This window comes from Vicugna pacos, chromosome 8, assembly GCF_048564905.1.
Source record: "Vicugna pacos chromosome 8, VicPac4, whole genome shotgun sequence".
NCBI lineage: Eukaryota > Metazoa > Chordata > Mammalia > Artiodactyla > Camelidae > Vicugna > Vicugna pacos.
This window is the reverse complement of record NC_132994.1, coordinates 45,402,543-45,424,165: the sequence shown is the minus strand read 5'-3', so window position 1 is coordinate 45,424,165 and position 21,623 is coordinate 45,402,543. Positions and strand designations below refer to the sequence as shown.

At 37.8% G+C, this 21,623-nt stretch overlaps 1 protein-coding gene and 1 non-coding gene across 2 annotated transcripts in view; both read right to left on the bottom strand.

The window, feature by feature from the left end:
• NKAIN2 (sodium/potassium transporting ATPase interacting 2) overlaps nt 1-21,623 on the bottom strand; it is an 865,819-nt gene that overhangs the window by 204,335 nt on the left and 639,861 nt on the right. The gene's annotated exons all lie outside the window — the stretch shown is intronic.
• TRNAP-AGG (transfer RNA proline (anticodon AGG)) lies at nt 7,437-7,505 on the bottom strand. Its single transcript has one exon. It is a non-coding gene; the product is annotated as a tRNA-Pro (tRNA).

Sequence of the window (21,623 nt, the reverse complement as noted above, 5' to 3'; positions counted from 1 at the left end):
AGTGTCTAACAAACTCTGGAAAGATGCAGGGATGGCATGAAAAAGCCTTATAAATTCAGGGAACTCTAAGTGGTTTCACACAGGATGAAGGGAGAAGTGAATCGAAAGAGGAAGATTAAATCTTTAGCACCATCCAGGGAAAACTGGGCCTTAATCACATATTGAGATACAGTATCTTTTTAGAGTGGCAACAGACACATCAGATTACAGTAGTCTGATAAAAAACACCCATTTAGACAATCCCACTGATTTCCTTTGCTTTGATTATATGCTGGCATCTCATAGAGATTGTATTAAAGTGAGTGAATGAACCAGCTAATGCAATGATTGAAGTCTCTTTGGAAATCATATTGCTCAGTAAAATGTAATGCATTGGCATTCTGGTGTATGTTCAGTCTCTTTGGGAAGGTTAATATTGAACATTCCACTGAGTCTGGTCAATTCTACCTGCACTCAAAGAATCAAGTTCCTATACACGCAAAGCGGAGGGTCAGAACCTTGGCTCTTGTGCCTCTACTGCCCTGTGAGACTCTCCCTGAGTTCAGTGACCCCCCAACCCCCGATCCCAGAAAAATCTCCTGCTCTTATGGGAACTGTTGGAAAAATGGGAAATGTGGGAGCTTTTATATAAACTGTTGAGATTTGGGTGGTGAAATGTGAGAAGCTTGTATAGTCTGTAAGCAATAAGAGTCAGTATGAGAACACTGGGGGAGAAAGTAACTGGAATGAAAATACGTGGGTCCTGTGTACTTCGCGTATATTTAATGTGGAGAATCAGTTTCTAACAAGATGCACATCTTTCCCTTTTGCAACCATTTTGCTACTTATAAATACGCCAACCGTCCTTCTATCCTGCAAAGGGTGAGAGGAGGGTATGAACTAGAGCAGACGCAATCTGAGAGGAGGTTCAGAGAGGTGACGTACAAAGACAGGAGCAGTGGAAAACTGAATGCAAATTTATTTTAAAAATAGAGATTGCCTTGAAATATTTTATTCTTGATTAGTGCTACTGTTGCTTTAGGTCTCAGTTTACAGCTAATCAAAATAATACTAATGTTCACAAATTATCCAGGGATTCAAATCTTTTTAGAAATCTCTAGAGAGTCTAGTGTAGAGGTCTCAAAGTGTGATCCAGGGACCCTTTCTGCAAAACTATTTTCATTAAAATACTTAGACTTCATTTGCCCTTTTTTTGTTGTTGTTCTCTGCTAAAAGGACAGTAGTCTTGCAAAAACTACCTGATATATGATATTGCAACAGAGTAAATGCAGAAGCAGATATTAAAATGAACAATTTTCTACTAAAGCGAGCAGTAAAGAGATTTGCAAAGGATGAAACAATGCCACTCTTTTCATGATTTTTTTTTTGCTTTGGAAAATAATTATTTTTTATGAAAATATGTTTCTTATAAGAAAGTCTAATAGGCTTATTTTTATTCTTTAAAATGAATTGATAAAAATTTTAAACATTCTGCATTTTAATTTTTAATATGGTAATCAATATCTACCAAAACCACAGCTCTTTGTGGTCCTCCATAATTTTTAAGAGGATAAAAAGGTCTTGAGACCAAAAAAGTTTGAGAACATCCAGTCCAGTCAGATAATTTGACACTACCCATTTGTTTTCTTCTGTTTGAATTAAACTAAGCCATGGAGGAAAGTCAGTTTCATGTGTGCCTCTTCCATTGCAGGCTGAGACTGTTGCTCTAAGGGGGTCTGAAGGTACTGGCGAATTTGCACTTCATTTTTTATTTGAATGAGATGGTGTCTCAATGGCACTAGACTGGAGGGAAAAACCTTTTTACTCTTTCTACAGTGGTAAACTTCTCTTTTTGATGACTTAGCATATCCAGCACCCATTCCACAGTATTATGTGTATTTCCAAATGCTGAAATTTAAAGGAATTTATGTTGATTGTTAGACTCTCAGAAGTAACTTGAAAAGTCACTACGCATTTACATAACTATGAACTGAGCTTTCAGAAAACTCCCAAAGGCACCAGATCCCAGAGACTTAAATCTTAATGGCAAATTTCTCTACAATGGCAGACACTAAAACAGCACAGAGATAAAATATGAGATCTGCCCAGATTGAGGTCCGTTCACTCGAATGGAAGGCGCCATGTGCATCACTTTGACTTATTATGGGAAGAATTCATGGCCGTGAATTTGTTGACCGCTTTCCAGAGAGCTGACAGCTGCGGATGGATCTGCTCGTTGTTAATAGTCCAAAGTACAAAAGAGGCATCCAGTAAATTTTTAAAAACATGGGCTATTTCAGCAGAAAAGAATGTAAGACTTGTCTCCTTTCAGAATACATTTAGCATTAAAATAATGCAACGGCATTACACGAAAACTGCCTCCCACTTGCTCTAGCTTATGGGGTAAATCTTACTTTTTTCTTACTTTTTTTTTTCCAGTTAGAGATTAAGAAAAATAAAAAATAGTACATCTTAACCACTGTGATCCTTCTGTCATTAAGTCTTGTTACATAGAGAATGGAGCTGAGACAGAGGGAGACAAAGAGACAGAGGGAGAGGAGAGAGAGACACACAGCTAAACAACAAAAACAAATTTAATGTTTTTTAAATTTTTTTTTCCCGCAGACCAGATTGCAATTTACAATCGTGCCATTACATCAAATGCTGCGACACTTGACAATGCCGCCTAAACGCAAAATTGGCCAGGTTTAACATAATAGCTGGCTGCGTAAAACATGAGATTGCAAATGTCACCGGAAAGAGATGATGAATGGCTGTGGGATATTTATATACACTCTATAGATATGTTGGCTAAACTGCTGAAGGAAAATCTGTTAAAACCGATTATTTCAGTTACAGATTTGGGCCCCCAACAGCTTCTTGTATTGCAGGCATCTGGGGTCCTAAGGTCTCTCCTAGGGTAGCGTAGTTTCTCTTGCTTCAGACTTTTCTCCAGTCATCACTCTGCTTGCATCAATGTTGCTCTGTGCCCCGAAGCAGGACAATGACTCACGTCAAGGCTGATGAGGGCACAACAGATAATTTAGCCTCTGCTTCTAGGTGACCTGCCTAGAAATTCTTGCCTTCGCATCACCTCTGGGTCTAGAAGGTTGCTGGGTCTGCCTGATGCCTCCTTAATCATCTGCCTAATTCTGAGGCATCTTCTAAAAAGCAGAGTCACATTCAGGACGTGGAAAGTTTCAAATGATCTTGGCATTAAATGATATACACATTCTATGTCATTTTTCAGGTCTTGATTCCAAGAAAGAACAATACTGCGTAGACTATTCCAGTGTTTCCTTTGAGATATGATGTGACAAAAACCAAAAATCACTACAGTTTACACCTCTGAATTTGAAGGTGAGATTTTTTTTTTCATATAGAATTTAGTGTTACAACAATAATAGCCAACTCTTATATTGTGATTACTATGTGCCAAGCCTTGTTCTCATTTAATCCTTATAACATACACATGGGTGGCCTCATTGTTATATTCATTTTAAACATGAGGAAACTGAGACACAGAGAAGTTATATAACTTTACCAAGGCCACACAGCTAACAAGTATGAGATTCAGGATTCAAATTCACAATGGCAAAGAGTTCATGCTTTTAATGATGATGATATATTGCCCTGCTAGTAAATAATACAATACTCAAAAACACAATGCCACGTTTGTAAAACCATGTATAGTCATTAATCTCAACTTCTGACCTAAAGGTCCTTTGACTGGATGCTGGTGCTGAGCTAGAGGACTTGAGACAGCATGCACTGAAGTGTGGGCAAATGTATCAGTCAGACTGGGCTAGGGTATGTTGTGGTAACAGACAGCCTCATTATCTCGGTGGCTTAAGGCAACAAAGGTTTATTACTCACTCCTGTTTCCTGTCCATCATAGACTAGCCGGGGGCTCTTCTCCAAATTGGCATTGTCCTCACACCAAAACCCAGGAAGACCCAGGACTTGGTATCCACTCCATGGTAACAAGGTTGGAGGAAGAAAGAATGTGACAAAGTGTTTGCCAACCATTAAAGCTTCTGCCTGGAGCTGATGTAAGTCATTTTCCCTCACATTTTATTGGCCTAACAGAATCATATCACCCCATCTAGCTCCGAGAGGAAGTACAGCCCTCTCATGTGCCCTGAAGGAGAGAAAGTCGGGCTATCTGTAAACAGTCCTAGGGACAATCTAAGCACGATCACCATGTTGAGAAGGGGTTAGTTGAGACAGCATGAGATAGTCTCAAACCAAGGCTGGAAACATTGACCCATGACACCTGAGAGTCATCTTAGTTTCAGTGTGTCACGTCTTTGGGACAACATTTATTTATGACCACTCAGCCCTAGGCTAGAGGCCCTGCTATACACTCCCGTAACACCTGCTTTTTTTTTTTCATATCACTCATCATATTTGTCATTATTTAGTCTCCGCATAAGATTTTGTATAAAATCCATGAAGGCAGAGACTAAATTTGTATTGGTCATTGCCATAGTCAGCCATCCTCCACTCTACTTTGGTACTTTCTGATTCAAATCAGCTCAATAAATATTAAGCCAGTAAATATGTGTTAAGCTAGGGAGAGAAATAAGGAAAAGAATCTGTACCTGGCACCCACTGCCTTTTTGAGCCAGTTTCACTTAAGGACCTTACCTGATGAAACAGAACCATCCCCAGCCAGCAAGTTTACACCCTAGCACAATTTTTGAGACAACCAGAAAGTTCTCTAGTTCCTGCCCACCACCACTTAGGATATCTTGAACAAGAGACCAGGTTTTTCATTCCACTAAGAGAGCTTAAAGGAATAAAAATGTAAATATCTGGGTGAGTTGTCCCATCAACATGAATTACAATCAAAGTAATTATTTTCCTGGTTTAATAGGGATATCAACTTAGAAAGCCAGAAGACTAGACTTTTTAAAGGGAAGGAAGGCCAATGTGGGGGGAAAATGGAGTTGAAAGAAGAGTCTGGAGGTGAGGTGACTAATTTGAAATTTTAAACGTTGCCATGAGCCTCAGCTTATATATATCTTTTCAACCAAGGATCTTCTGTTATATCTCGATTTCAGATTTCATGCCCATGGTGGTCTGAATACGTTCGTGGGACCCATGAGAAATGCACCAAAATCATGAACAGGACGAACTTGATGCAAAGACATAAAAGCAATATGTATGGCTATCTTTAAGTAGCATCATCATCTGTTGCTTTTCCCCCACCCAGACCCCATCACCACCATAAACTGCATGGAGAAAGATTTGGATTTAGACTACATTCTCCTGGGACAGAAGAGTTAATGGAGTTCATGGATTCTGAAGCACAAGGATACTACACTGACTTTTTTGTTTGATCTAAAAGCAGTGCATTCTATGTCATGTAATGTGTGGGTTACTAGGTCATGTGCAAATTTGGGATAATTACTAATATTTAAACTCACATTTCTATGATAATTTAAAATCACAGCACATTCATTTTTCATCAGAACAAGTCACTTTAGAAATCTAGTTGTATTAAGTCAAAGTGATACACTGTTAGTAACGGAGGGAAAAGCGTTTCTAATAAGAAAGCTTTTCCTTAAACAATCGTACATAAAAGAACTATGTAGGAAGCTTTTAGTTTTCTTAAAGCAGTCAGGCATCATAAATTAGGCTTCATGTCTGACCTCAAATAGAGCAGGATTATCTCAGAGGAGAAGCAAAATAAACATTAAAAAGCTCAGGTTACACAGGATCCTGCAGAAAGTCCCAGGGTGGGAACTCGACACTGAGAGTGCTACATAATTCTTCTCTCTTTTCCTATCAAGGTTCATATTGTCTGTAGGGATAGTAATAATTTGTTTAAAAAACTCAGTTTATAGGAGTTTGGGCCTTTTGTTTTGTTCTGTTTTGCTTTCCTTAGTCAGCACAATTACTGGAATCAAAAGGGAGCCTTTGTGCACAGACACAATTGGAAAAGTAGGGTTACCTTGATAAAGGAAAATTGTGCCTTTTTAGTGTGGGACTCTAAAGCAAAATGTAACCACAGGAGATTTTCCCAGGGAAAGGCAAGCCATCTTTAGAAAAAAATCTCTACCTCTTTGTACTCTGGATATTGAAGTTTCAAATGTTAAGTCTACATTTCCATTCTGTACTGTTCTATGAAACACGTTGTAGAGGCTTTCCTCTGTAATGGGACTGCTGTCACCGTGATTAATTGGAGACAATCTATGCCAACACAAGAAAAGTCATCAACATTTGCCTATATTAATGTTATGTATGAATCTTCTCCATCTTAAATTGTCAATAATATGCATGTGGTGTCTGTGTCTGAAGCTTTACATCATGAAAGTTACTTTGAAATAAGAGTAAAGAAAAAAGAATATGATTTTTCAAACATTTATAAGCACGTTTTCAAAATTATTTCTCAATTTTTTTTTTAACACTACAAATTGAACAGTTAAGATTTGGTGGAGTTTTGTTTGTTTTAAAATGGAAACATTCTTGGTAGAGCTGCAGGAGCCCTTGATAAAGAGTCTGAAAGCCAGATTCTTAACCTAGCCTTACCAATTACCAGTGACAAGATCTTAACAAGCTATGAAATTTTATAAATTACAGTTTCCTCCTCTGTAAACCATATAATACATATCTCCTGGAGTTTTTTATAGGTTAATTTTACACACAAATTTACATTTTATAGATAATTTTACATTCATTATTTCCTACCTACGCCTCAAGAGTTTGCAATGGCTAAGAAGAACATTTATGAAATAATGTTAATAGATCTTCCTAAGGAAAAAATATGGAATGATTAAATGCCACATTCATCTTTGAGTTTCCTACAAGTCAAGAGAAAAGTGGAAATAGGAAGTAATACACAGACTAATTAACAGAATGAGGAGGAAGTCAGGTAAAAGTAAACTAATTTCTCAAAAGATACAGATGTTTTCCTATTATTAGATTCTACACGTTCACATAGCAAACTCAATAATATAATGGATGAAACAACCGAAGCAAAATTGTAAAAAGTCTGTTTATGACTTTCCTACTGATAAAAGTCAAGAGCTCCCTAAAGGTCAAACTGTATGCGATTTAACTAGCTGATGATTTAACTTATCACATAGATAAAAGTCTGGAGGTATGGTGACACAACCTTTAGTTAACTTTGATAAGTAATTTCTTGGTCTGCTTTTAACAGGACCTAAGTAGAAGATACTTTGTGTTTCTTATTTCCTTTTGTTCCTTTAGTGACAGCAGATTGGTCTGTATAATTTCATAATTTGGAAAGCAGGTTAGATAGGTTTTTCTGAATTATCAAGTGTAATATTTTTAAACACCTTTAAAAAATTTATTTATTTATTAAAAACATTTTTTGAGGGGAGGTAATCTTTCTCTCTTTCTCTTTCTCTCTTTCTCTCTTTCCTTCCTTCCTTCCTTCTTTCCTTCCTTCCTTCCTTTCTTCCTTCCTCCCTTCCTTCTTTCTTTAATGGAGCTACTGGGGATTGAACCCAGTACATTGTGCTTCCTAAGCACACACTCTACCACTGAGTTATACCCTCCCTGACTAAACACCTTAATATATTTTTTGTTTTTAAACTTATTTGCCTTCTATTAAACCAGGATCATTCATTTGCCTTTGGGAAAATAAGGCTAATTGAAACAGAAACACAAAGGAGAACAAAGAGACAGAACTATGAGTTTGATACACAGAAGAGAATTCCTGAGTTACAGGAATACATGGCTTTAAAATCCATGATCAAGGGAAGAGAATATGATTTTCTATTTTTTTCACCATCTGTTTCTACATTAAGAGCTAACCACATGGTAGAATTTTACATGGCAGAGGCAGAGAGCATATCATAGAATTTTATTGCCTGTCAGAGGTAGATAGAACCTTGGTTAAGTCCTTGTCACATAGTATAGGCGGGGAAGGTCCACTTCTTCAGCTCTGGGGACTGTAAGACACAGGCAGGAGAGACACAGGCAGCAGTGTCCACAGTCCCAGAGGCTTAGCTGTGTGACTGGCTTAACAGAAAGCTAAAAGCAGGAGGAACTTTCATCTTATCCTCTTTGGCATCTGGAGACTAAGTACCATGCCACCCGAGGTAGCCTGCACCAACAGCTTGTGTACAGTGTGGAAGTGATCTAGAGGTTCCTCTGTAGCCTCCCTCCCCCCTAAAAAAAAAAAGTCCCTAGAAAGAAACTGGGATTCCAGGTGGGGAACATGATAGGGGTTTCACAAAAGAAGCCACCCCAAGTCCGAAGGTTTCACTGTGGGATGTCCAAGGAGCCAAATAAGAATCAGACCTACAGTGTGTAGGTAACAAGAGGTGATGGCCAGAGTCCCTGAAGGAAGAGATGACATCACCTGAGGGATTCAAAAGTAGAGGCCAGCAGGATGCACAGAAAGACTACGCCTCTGCCGTACAGAGCAGACCAGCACACAGACCAGGGCAAAACCAGAGACTCTCCACTCGCCTGCCTCGATGCCTAAGAGCTTTGTACTGTTTCTCCCTAAAGTGCAGAAATCATCTTGGGAAGAGGGAAAAAGAGAGGAGAAATAGCGCCAGTCTTGAGTTGAATTTTGAATTGGCAAACATTGTACCAAATTTAAACCCTTGTTAACCAAAAGGGGATACCGTTCACTGCCGATTTTACAATGTGTCTTTTCTTTCCACTATGGTGAGGCTCATGAGGAAAAACTAGTACCAGCTACGGAAAGTAAGTCTACCGTTCCATACAAGATCTGGGTTGCACGGATAAAATATTGACTCAGAGAAGTCAAGGAGAGTTTTCAATTCTGGTGGTCCCCTGTGCAGAAGCGCAGAGAGCCAGGCTACTTGGAGTCAGCCTAGGGTCCTTCTCCAGGAGAAAGTTTAGATTGGTTTGGGCCCTTAGATAAACATTTGACTGAAACACCATGCTCACACCAGAGAACACGGCAGAAACGCTTCTGGCTCAAAGCTGCTTCACGCTGGGAGAAGGGTCCCCCACACCAGCAGCAGAAAAGCTGCTGCCGGGCTTCGATGAAATGTCTGATTTAGAGCAGCACTGCTTCTCGGTGGGCCTGCCAGGAGGAGTTAGCCATGAAATGTACCCCCAGGAAAGAGAATGAGTTCACAAGCTTGATAGAGTGATTTGATGCTGACCAACTGAATTCTGAAGAGAGTTTAGCAGACAATAATTGTAGTTTTTGACATGACTAAAGTTGAGCTATTATTTCTGCCTATAGCGATACACCAAGATGACCTGTCTCTGGGGAATCCTCTTGGCTCATGAGAGTAAAATTTTGTCATTGGCATAAAGGAGAACACTTATCTTTCCAGTTTCCTCTGGTAGAATGGCACACTTCAGTCTCACAAAGAAATATCAGTGTATTTATTAAATATCTGACAGAGAAGATGGGCTTCTGGTGATTTAATGAAATAGTGTTTTAAGAAGCACCTGTCAAGTTATGCCTCCTCCCCAGGCTCCCGCAGGAAAACAGTGTTTGCTGAATCTAAATACTTTCTACCAGGTAAAACCTTTGCAGTTGGACAGACTAATGATTAAATTCAATCCTGCTTTACGTATGGCATTAGTCAAGCCATGCCTCTGATGTAAACGCAGCTGAAAGACAGGGCTAACGTTCCAGAATATATTCTTCATTGGATTTCTGTGAGGATCAAGTGAGGTAAGTTTATAAAACCCCCAAGTGTTTGGCACATAGTAGAAATTCAATAAACATTAGTTCTGTCCCTCTTGTTATAATTTAGGGATCATAACAGAATCCTGGACTAAATTCTGAAAACAAATCTGAAATCACTTGAGGTTCTGCCCAAAGAGTCATGTTGAATTTCAAGATATTTTGCCAAAGGAATTCTGATTTTGAAATTTCTCTTCCACTTGTTATTAAACATTTTTGAGCACAAAGAAAGGACTTGGAACTCTATAGACATTCCTGTTTCCTTAAAAAAAATTAAGTAGGAAAGTTTTTATTTTTGTCTTTCAATCAAGGAGAGGAAAGGAACAGGATTTTGTTTTTTTTTTTTATCTTTCTGTTCTCCTTCTAAAGCACAGTCTTTGAGAAGTTTGAGATAAATGACAATGAAATATAAAATTATGCAAATAATGGCACCAAAGTAGCATCTCTTTTAAATTGTTAGGGATTCCTAGTTGTGTAAATACATTCTGGGACGAAGTATGATGCCTAACCTTAAACCACTGAGATATTAAGGTCTGAGCTATAGATTGGGAAATAAGTAATTTTTTTTTCAAAATCTGCTTTTTGTTGGCCAAGTGAGCATCAGTATTTTTTCCTCTATATAGTCAGCTCAGTGGCTTCACTGGCTTGATTACACTAGCTGTGTAATGTTGGGAAACTCATTTAACTCTTTTGGATAATTTTTTATTCCTTTATATAAAAGAATATGCCAGGATAGATGGGCTTTGATGTTTCTTCTGCATCTAAAATACTGTGACCCTACGTGCACCTAGCTGTGTGTAGAAAGAAATGGTATGAGTTGTTGAGTGACTTAGATTTAAAAGCACCTGAGCTTAAGAGTGCCCCAGCTCCTCTAACTTTGGATATGAGAGAAGTGCTTGCCTGCCTCATTCCGATTTAAGTGGCTGCTGTGCATCCAGCATTACCCAGACTCTAGAATCCAAGGCAAACAGTCTCCACCCTCATGGATTTTGAAGTTCAGATGAGAGGGGCAGATATAAAACTACTGCATACCCTAAAGTACGTATAGGATTTAGAGCAAAGAGAGAACGTGAGAATAATACCAGTAGTATCAATAGTAAACAACTGAAATTGAAGCTTCTGCACACCAAGAAATGTTTCTTTTAGCAAACGTTCTCTCTTCAGAGCTATTAATAGTTTTCGGGTCAGAACCGAGTCCAGTGAGCAGAGGCTGGGCGTATCTGAGACTTCTGTTGTGCAACGGGGTCACGCTCAGTTTCTAACGACCGTCAACTGGAAACCAACTTCATTAACCACTGAATAATTACCAACACTCTCATGAATAATGGTCAAGGTAATTTTAGAAACAGCCATTTAGCTGACACATCAAAGGTGACCAAACATGTCTCACAAAGTAATGACTCTGACCAGTGAAAAATTAAACCACATCCTCTCATCAATTTGTTTTCAGATCAGTTAATGGAGTCTCCTACAGAAAAGGTTTTATTTTTACTTTTCTGGCTTCATGTATATGACCTTGATTGGGATGGAGGAAATGCTTTCAGATAGAATATTGGCAATGATGCTGTCAGTAATTCTCAGGTTTGTTATTGTAGTGACCTTATTGTAGTGACAGGAAGAGCACTGTGATTCCCAAGCTAAATATCGTGTCACCTGACAGAAACTTGGGTGAGATGTCTGTGACTTTGAAAGCAGTATCTTTTTGTGTGTGCTTTAACTGTTCAGGAAATGATTGTGTTCTCACTGGAGAAATGGTCTTGTAATGCCGAGATTTGGTAGAAAAGGAGGATGATGAGAAAAAAAAGAGTCAAAGACTAAGACGGATAAGAGATAGGACGTCGACTGACAAGGTCAAGGGATAAAGTCTTAGAGAGGATGGTAGCACTGCTGGTGTGGACTCTATTTAAAAAGAAAGGAAAGATCCTGATACAAATTTCAGTTACACAGTCATCAACTAAATTATGTAAATGAATTCATAGCTATAAACAAAACTAATTTTTTTCCCATGACGACAGACTGATAACACTAACATCATTTTATCCTTTTTATTCCCTTATCTAGTTTAATGCCATGGCTCACCATTACAACACTGGAACACTGATTTACAAATACCTTCACCTCCTTTGCCCACTTCCCTTTCAATTATAGTCACCTGGAAAAAGCTCAGTTCTAGGTTAATCAAATTTATCTGCTGACTCCACGCCTGCATCAGACAACCATGCTGTGACATTTTATATTCATGCATAAATCCCACAATGGCAATCCACGATGCTCTGCAATTCTACTTTAATTCTTTAATATATTAGATTTCATGTTCTCCAACACCTTCTCTCTCCTCAATCTTCCATCACTTCCTACTTTACTTTTTTTTATTGAAGTAGTCGGTTTACAATATTGTGCCAATTTCTGGTGTACAGCATAATGTTTCAGTCATACATGTAAATATATATATTCCTTTTCATATTCTTTTTCATTATAGGCCATTACAAGGTATTGAATATAACAATTCCCTGTGCTAAACAATAGAAACTTGTTTATTTTATATATATCTCAAATCTCAAATCTATATATATCTCTTATATATATCTGAAAATCTCAAACTCCCAGTCTATCCCTTCCCACCCCCTTCCCCTACTCTGGAAACCATAAGTTTATTTTCCATGTCTGTGAGTCTGTTTATGCTTTGTAAATAAGTTCATTTGTGTCCTCCTTTACTTTCAACTAAAGATCTTGCCCAATACATCACTAGCAACACCAGGAAATAGGAATTTTCTTATTTTCTACCAAAATAAAAATCTATTTGAATCTGAACCCATGTTCTCTCTTTTATTCTTTACAATGAATAGTGTCCCAGTTTCTATCAAAGGCCAACCCCTCCACCTACGCTCCGAAGCTCATCACCATTTCCTTCTCAAGGACTTTGTTCCTAAAAGTATTACCAGTCCTGCATAGTCAATTTCTTGCTTGCTTTTGGATCAAAAAGATACATATAAAAACTCTTTTATCTTTCATCTTAAAAGTCATCCTTGAGGCTAGAAGCAATGACACTCTAGTAACAATGAGCACACCTAGGGCCAGACAGTATTTTCTCAATACCATTCTTCAATAAAAAGAACCGGAGCTCCTTGGAGAACTGGTTGATCCCAGGGCCGAATTAGTGAAAATACAGGCTGAACATCGTGTGGTGCCAGAAGATGAGTAAATGTACACATATACAAGTAAACACCTACAGACACACACACACACACACACACACACAAACACACAGAAAAGAAAAGAAATTTTAAAAAGAAAAGTAAAATGAAAAGGACTGGGACAAATGAAAAAGTCCTAAGAGGCAACCTGAAAAAGCCTTCAATGGCTAAAGTAAAAACAAAGGGAGCAACAGAATAAATGACAGGATTGTATTATAAGCAGAAGAATACAATCAGTACTCCGGAGTTCATACTGATACATATAAATAATGGAGTAACTAATGAGCTACCTGGGTAAATGGGAAGTGACATCTCTTTCCTATGGAAGAATTCCAAGTAATACATGCAGGATGAATGAGGAAAACAAAAAGTACCACTAGGACTCCTCAGTAATATTTGTCACAGGCAAGATCCCCCAATGAGGCTAAAACTTACACACAAATGTTTAAGGAGAAACAGCATCCTTGCATGGTTCCCAAAGTGTCTCCCCCAAAACATTCAGTAATTACAAAGTAAAAAATAGTAACATTATAGAGGAAGGCCGTGGCGAAGACACCACCTTAGCCGAGTAATCATGGTCAGAATAACCAGAGATAAAGTTCAACATCATGTATTCCCTGATTTGAAGCTCTGAGAAGGGCATATCATCTTTGTGGTACCCTTTTCAATAATACACACCCTCAATCTAATGAGAAAACAGCAAATAAACCCAAACTGAGGGATGCTCTCTAGTTCTATCAGATATTAACATAAGAGAGAGATGGATGAAGGGCGTATGGGAACTCTGCACTATTTTGTAATTCTTCTCTAAGTCTAAAATTATTTCAAAATACACAAATTTTAAAAGCCACCTTTGTCCTAATATCTCCTTCCAGCTACAACACAGCAAAGCTGCATGAAAGAGTGGCCTGGGGCTCCTGACTCCACCTCCTCACCTTCAGTCAGACTTTGGATGGACCTATCGTCTAAAATGGTCACCAGTGACAATCTTTGATTGCCTTAAGGATCTTGGCTTGCTTCTTCAGCAATAAGGGCTGGATGAAGACAGAGGGGGCACCTGAGTTTTGTGGCTACATTTCTGGAATATTCATCGTTTCCTTTTCAGTAAAAGGGAAGGCAAGATATGATCATTTCAGTATTTTCTAGGGTGATGATCATATGCCACTGGAAGAACATAATTACATTCCCTGCCCAATCCAATCCTGTTACTGCTTCCTGTTACTGTCACTTTATTGGTAATTCAAAGACATATTTTTCTTCCTAATATATTTAGCAGGCCACACATAATAATAGGATAAGTTAGTAAGAATCCTATACAAATAAACTTCTATTTCAAGGATGAGATTATTTCTATATTATTCCCTAACAAGTGATTCCACAGATATAATACATACTGGACTGGATCAATTTTTTGGCATATTTTGCTTAGGAAACATGGAAAATATGTTAATAATATCCTCTGCTTCCATAAGAAAGAGGAAGTATCACATGGCTAGCACCATGAACCTCTGAGGGTTCATTTTGAGACTTCTGTTGCAAATTCCGTATAAGAATAATGCTGAATCCAAGAAACGTTAGGAGATCTGTGACATTATCAAAAAGAAATTTGTGGTTTTTCACTGACCTAAATGGCTCTCAGTTTGCTTGTTATTGATGTGTGTAGAGAAAGCAGGGGTGGGGCCGTGTGGAAAGGGAGTGGGAAGCAATTAATTAAGCTCCTGTGCTTTAGTTCAGGCAGCAGTGTTAGAGTTAGTCTGGCAGCACTATAAATGAAAAGAGAGGGATGGGGGCTGTAGGTACATTAGAACTTGCTCTTGCTGCCTGAGATCAAGAACACAAACTGACTTTCACCCCTTGCTTGATTCTTAAAGAACATTTTTAAACTATATTTTCAGGAGACAAAAACATACAACAAATAGTATACCACTGGGCTTTAAGTACAATTTTTAAACAACCGCCTCTGTGTATTACAATGTCAGTTATAGGCTCCAGCTGTTACAAATAGCTTTGTTCTTAAGCTCCTGGCTGAGCAAATGCAGAAGATAGATGTGTTGCAATGTCCCAGACTTTAAAGTACTTTCTATATGTATTTATAATCGAATGGTCAAGTCTTGCAAATGTTATTACATTAACATCTAAAATGCTATAGTAAAACATAACTTAGAATAATACTCCATAGTATTCAATTAGTTTGAGTATGTTAGATACTTCCACCAAAAAGCAATAGAATGTTCTCTTCCTACTTTACTTGAACTACAAATAAATCAAGAATTTTAGCAAAGCCAAAAAAAAAAAAAAGTGATACGCTAACACTTTCTGGTATTCTTGTCCAAATGCATTTTAGGCATTTCTCTAATACTATTACAATGAATAACCATTCCTTATTTTGTTTCTCTTCAAAATTAAAAAAAAAAATTTTCTTTATATGATCAATTCTAAAAAGAACCACATTTTCTATATCCAAACAAAAATGTGAAAAAGGTCTTGATGTTCATATGCAATAGTCCTGTAACTTGCCAGGGATTCATTTATATTCAGGTATAATTCCGTGTGCTGAGCTGGCTTGACTCGTCCACCAGGCAAGGGAAGATTGCTGTGCACTTCACACTCAGAAACTTCAGGGCTCCACATATCCGGTCTGTGAGGCTGAGAATGTGCCTTTGGATGTTTTGAAATGAGTTACCCACTTTCTCTTTGCTCACTTCTCCGTCTGGAATTTTCTTCTCCTACTCACTATTGCCTCTCTTGTTTCCATCCCCACTATCTCAACCAAAAGCACAACTTTAAAGCCTAGTTTCACTATTTCCTGCTCACCGATGACTTATCTGAGTTCTCAAAGTCACGGTGAGTTCCTCTCTTCTACCCGTAATTAGAATTAGGCTGCAAATATCTTGACGGTGTGCTGTGGACGGAATGTTTGCGTCCTCCCAAAATTCGCATGCTGAAGCCTAATCCCTAAATGTGACGGTATCTGGAGGTGGGGGCTTTTGAGGAGGCGATTCCCTCATGAGGGTGAAGCCCTCACAAATGAGTGCCTTATATAAGAAGAAACACCAGGGACCTTGATGCCACCCGCTCTGCTCTCTGCCAGGTGAGTATACAGGAGAAGTCTAACACTGCAAACCAGGAAGCAGGTTCTCACCAGACACCAGCTCTGCCAACACCTTGATCTTGGGCTTCTCAGCTCCCATAACTGTGAAGTATAAATGTATGTTGTTTAAACCACTCAACTGTGGGATATTTGTTATAGCAGCCTGAATTGCCAAAGACAGGACAGAATCATATTTACTTCTATTGAGTCTCCCAACGAGTTCAATAAATAAAGACATGCTCAAAATACATTAGGTGAGATAGGATGGATACACACACACACACATACACACACATATCCTAGATAACTTGAGATCTTGTTCAGGGACACCTGAGTTCTGAGTTTGAGAACATGTCCTTGCTGGTGACATAAGAAGCAGCTTCTCAACAAGTCAGCTGTTGTCAGAACTCTCAGCGGACGATGTCTGTATGGAGACTATCACCCGTAACCGCCTGCCGAGTCTGGAAACTCAAGAACCCTGGGGGGGCACCAAGGGACCACACTAAAGGGGCAAAAACCACACCTACACTCTCCTCTATTCCTGTTCTATTAAGTTTGCTTGTGCTAAGTTCTGTATTCTTGGCTCAATAAATCTGAAACTGGCTGTGTGTGTGAGATGAACAATATCGCTTGCACCTTGATGCATATGTTATTCTTTACCCATAATACTGTTTCATTCTATGTATAATACCAGAACTGTGATCAGAAATAAAGAGGAAGAAATCAGAAAGCAACAAATTGGTGTTTTTCTGCACTGCTGTTATTTTTTTTCTGAGAAACCTTGTTCAAAACAAAACATTAAAAATAGCTGGAGAGAGCAGTCTTTAAATGATGCTATTTACTTCTAACGTGTCACTAGAATATACAGTAACTGTCACTAACACAGAATCAAATAATCAAATTTCATGGCAGAATTCCTGAGACTAATGTTTGTGTCATTTCATTTTGTAGTTGTTCTGCGGGTAAGTGAAAGCCAATTTTACCAATTACATTACCATCATTTAGTACATTGCACATAAACAACTATATCAGTGTCATCGGGTAAAGTAGTTAGCATTTGATGGGTGCACTCAAAGGTAAGGAATCAACTTTAATAATAAATTATAATACAAAAGAATATAGTAAATATACATATATCCTAGAGATGTACTCTTTTCAGGGTATTTACTGTAAACTTGAAAATGGAGGAAAAGATAGTTAAATAAGTTGATGTTTGTCAAAGAGCAAACACTTAGAAAAGACAAAATACCCCATGCTATAAGCTGTCTCAGTCATGTTAAGAATCTCACCATAAGACTTGGCTGACAGAAACTAGCTGTGTTGCTGAAATGTATCTGATGTTATCCCACCAGTGATCTTGTCTCTTGCAGAGATTTAATCCACTGTGTGTCTTTATGGGAAGGGGCTACAGTTTTAGCAGGGAGAAGAGAATAGCATTCTTCAATTTTCATCATTTCTAATGAAAGGAAGCTAGCTCTCCTTTCTAAGAGTTTGAGATTATTTCCAAGTCAAACAGCTTTCATTTAAAGAGCAAGCGACTCAAAGTTTTAGCTATTTTCAGGGTAGGCATTGGAGCAACCCTGCATATACAAGGTGTGCCACAGTTAAGTGCTCAGTTGCAAATCTCTGGAGGCAATTTATTTGATGTAAAATTTGAGCATTCCCCCTCTCCTTTTCAAAGGAAGTGAGAAGACCTTACTGTATCCAAATTGAAGGGTTTTACATCACTGCCCAGAGTAGGAGAATTATTGATTTCTCCATGATTTGCTTGATTTGTCATTTACAGCTTTAAAAGGATCTACATATAAAACTCTTTGTCATCACATTATGTTCATCTTTATCTAGAAATACAATAAAGAATTTCTGGAGAGTACTAGGATTTAAAGAGTACTTAAAAATGTTGGTTCTTTAACCTCATAGTTCTCAATTTAAAAGCTAGGAAATACAAGTTTTAGAAAGTTTTCAAAATATCAGTAAATTATTTTTATTTAAATACAACAATTGTAATGGGTATGTTGAACAGGCAGGTGTCACTGAATTTAATCAGATACCATCTAAGTTTTTCTTCCTACTGTCACTCCAAATTTATTGAGGTGAGGAAAACATTCCCTGCCTCTGGATTAGAACACAGGCTCTTCTATGACATTTCTGCTCTCCATTAGTCACTAAAAAGCTCACGCTAAGTGGTAAAACCCAAATGAAATCCCACAATTAGAATGCCCAGTTCCATGTAATTTTCAAAAGCTTCATATTTATGCAAAACTGCTGTTGCTTACAAGTTCCACAGCTGTGCCTGCTAGTGGGGAGAGTCTGGGGCTGGCAAGGTCGGGAAGCGGGGTGGCTGGTCATTCTTTACTTCACAGCTCCTCATCCTTCATCTTGAAACAAGAGATTTCTGACCCTCCTGCAGCTGGAGATCTAGTTGAGGGGTGAGAAGTAGGGAGGCTAAGAAGTTCTTACTTGACTGACGCATCACTGGCTGGTTCCCTGGTCTCAGGGTCTGACAGCTATTTGGAGCTGAGTCTCTGAGAGTTATTCAAGGACCCCAGTCCATGGTGGGTGTCTCACAACGCAGTTTACTTGACCAGTGCAAATGTACTCTCTTCCACTCAGGGATTCTAAGGGTCTACTAGTGGCTTCTTCTCTACCAAGAGCCGTTAACCCCTAGGAGACCTCATTCAGTAGAATCTAATGTGACCTGCAGCTGGTTCTCTCTGAGGACTGGCCTGCATCTGCTCCTGGGAAGACAAGGGTGCATTTTTGCCTCAACAAACACTGGGAGCAGGCTGATACCAATGTAGTAGCAACTCTTCTCACTGTTTGGTCAGTGCTACCTGACTTGTCTTCCTCTTAGAGATTTCTGGGCAAGGCTAGATGCTAGTCCAATGTGCCCACTGATAGCAGAGCTCATAGCTCGAATTCTCCAAGTCTCCAGCTGAAGGCCTTTCTGTCTTCAAGGGCAACACACCCTTTTCCATTGGAGGAGTGGGACTGTCCTCCTACTCCACTCATATCTCCTTTACTACCTCCTCTCAAATCCCATCATCTCACCCCCTATCCACTTAGCATGGTTTTGTACCACTTCCATAAATCCTACATACAGAATTGTACCACTTCAGAACTCAACATCTTTTGTGTTTGGCTCATCAGCTAAATTTTCTAATTTAATGTTCTATTACACAATATTTATTTAAGTCATCTAACACTAGTCAATGGCAAGATTTTCTCCTTGAAAATTCTTATTAAATGTCAAATTGGGTCATAGATTGGCAAAGTGTGTTTTGTTTTGAAGTTATATCTAATAAAAATAAACATCAGTTTCCTTATTACAATGAAGGAGCTCATTAAGCCTGCAGGCAATTGGTATTGAGATTAAGTACATGAGTTATTTACTAATCTATATTTTATGATGTTCTTGTAAACGTATTAATTATTTGGTTAGGTAGTGAAAAGATTAGTTGTATAACAGCATGTAGAGTTTCCCAAGGAAAATGGAATACAAATTTTGATTAAGATGTCAAAACATCTACGACATTTCCTAATTTTTAGAACAGTTGGTATGCACAGTGTCTACCATTTAAGTTCTATTAAAATTGTGAACATGGGGGAAATAGCTAGTAAAAAGAAATATTCTTTTGACTTCACAGTGGTATTTTGATTATTTTTATTATTATTTAATATTCACCAAGCAGCCATGCTGAGCAAAGCTCTAATTTAATGTTTATCAAGTGCTGTGAAGTACTTAGATAAAGGAGACCAATCTAGGATTATTGTATTTAGAAATTCAGACTATCTATTCATCAAAATGTCTGGTGAACACATGTTTTCCTTTTTTATTACTTCTTATTTTATTCTTCTTTTAAAAGTTTAATTCTTATAAATATTATGGATTTTTACAGCCAGATTTTTCTTTAGTATCATAGATCAGTTTAGTATGATTAGTCAAATAAGAATTCAATAACTATTGCATTATACTGATGACCATGAACATACGACAAACAAAGTCAAAGCTGAGGGGCTCTTGCACTTGACTTGGGTCTGTAAAGACCCTTTTGAGGTCATCCAATCTTTTCTCCTGCCTTTAGCATTTTAGACAAGCAATGTCGTTATTTCGCTGAGGATTTTAAGACTGAGAAGTGCCCTCATCTAATCTAACCCCATAGTCTGACCTGTTTTTTTAATTTTTTGTTAGACAGTAGTGAAGGTCTTCAAGCAGAACTTGGGATCAGATTTGAGTTCATTTGTCTGCTCCACCTTCTACAAGTTGGCCAAAACACCTATTCAAGCCTCTGTTTCTTCACTTAAGTGAGGCTACAAATATCAAACTTTCAGAGGCATGAAATAATTTATACGAAAACTACAAAATTGTACACCAGTGTTAAGTATTTTTATTTTTTCACACTTGCCTACCACCATACGTTATCCTCCTTGAACCTAAAAGATAACAGGAGATGCTAGAGTATTTTGACTTTTAAATCCTAGTTTTATTCAACCTAAAATGAATGGTGTAGCTATGACTACACCATTAAATTAAGAAAATAAGGCTGCCCCTCAAAGATAAATAGTGTATTTTTGGAAAGCATTCCACTTTCCTTTTACCTTAAATTTACAACACTGTTTATCTGTTTTCCTTATTTTTTGAAAATCATGGTCACTTTTATTTATATCTAAAATTTAATCCTGAAATAAATTTCTTATTCCCAGATGGTAAATTGTTAAATATATAATTATCTCTTTTCTAGATAGTCAATATACTTAGTCATCATGGTTGTATCATTTTAAGAATGGGTATATACCTAGTGAAGCATTTATTTATTACAAACAAGCTTAAAGATAGAATGAAAAGCAAATATTATACTGTCTGTCAATGAAATGTAGCAAGAGGCTGATCACATATTGGTCCTATCCAGATGCAACTTGAAAGATGTGAACAGAAGTCTCTGACGGATGCCTCCAAGAAGACGGATGCCAGTGTTAGGAAAATGACTTCAGCAACTGCTAACTGGGGTCTCCTAATGTGTGTCACAGATGGGATTGGCAGAAAATACTGGTGTGTGTTTTAGAAACATGACCTAATCTCTCCCTAATTGAGGAGGTTTCTAATTGTGTAATAATTGGTTTTCACAGTTGAATGTCACAGTATTTAAGACATTTGCCAATGTATTAGCTCTAACACCAAGCAAAGCACATACTTTCTCCCAAATGCATCTTTCTGTATACATTTTCCAAAATATGTTTTATAGGCTATACACACACACACACACACACACACACACATATTATATATTTTATTATATTGGTCATAATTTGAGAAGGTTATGTTAAATGAATATTTACTATGTTCCCTTTACATTAATTAATCCACTCAGCAACTTATATAGTTCCATTATCTTTTTCATTGTAAAAATGAGGAAATTGGGGCTTAAAGAAGTTAAATTCGTTGCTCATGCTGTCCTCTATCTCAGTCTTCTATGTCTGACTGAAATGCTCAAGATGTCAACCTCTAAAATACACTGCCTGATGTGCTAAAATGTTGCATAGTTCTCCTCTGGAGAAGATTTTTAAAGTCAGTAAGACAATGTTTTTTTAAATAGTCATTGGTAATAGTATCCATATTTTAGAAATACAGGCTAGTACAAAGGTGTCTAGGTGTGTGTGTGTAGAAGTGGAAACAGCTAGAAAGAGCAGGGTAAAATTTATTGAG